Consider the following 274-nt stretch of genomic DNA (forward strand, 5'->3'; position numbering starts at 1 on the left):
CCGTGGTCAAATGCTACAGGGTTAGGCGGGACGGGGGCCGTGGGGGGTAGCAATGCCACCCGAGCGTCGCACCGGGTCCTCATACATGCGGGGTGGTGTGCTGGCATGTTCAAAGAGGCGGCACGCGTCTCCCGGGTGTGCTCCCTCACACGGACGGCGCCGCCGCCGGCACCTAGAGGGGGGAAATGGACGCGTCGGGTCTACACGGAGGGGATCTTACTGTGGGTTTGGCCCGGATGTTGCTCTAAAGTGTTCGTATGGGCTGACCTAACAC

This window comes from Triticum dicoccoides, chromosome 6B, assembly GCF_002162155.2.
Source record: "Triticum dicoccoides isolate Atlit2015 ecotype Zavitan chromosome 6B, WEW_v2.0, whole genome shotgun sequence".
In the NCBI taxonomy this organism is placed as follows: domain Eukaryota; kingdom Viridiplantae; phylum Streptophyta; class Magnoliopsida; order Poales; family Poaceae; genus Triticum; species Triticum dicoccoides.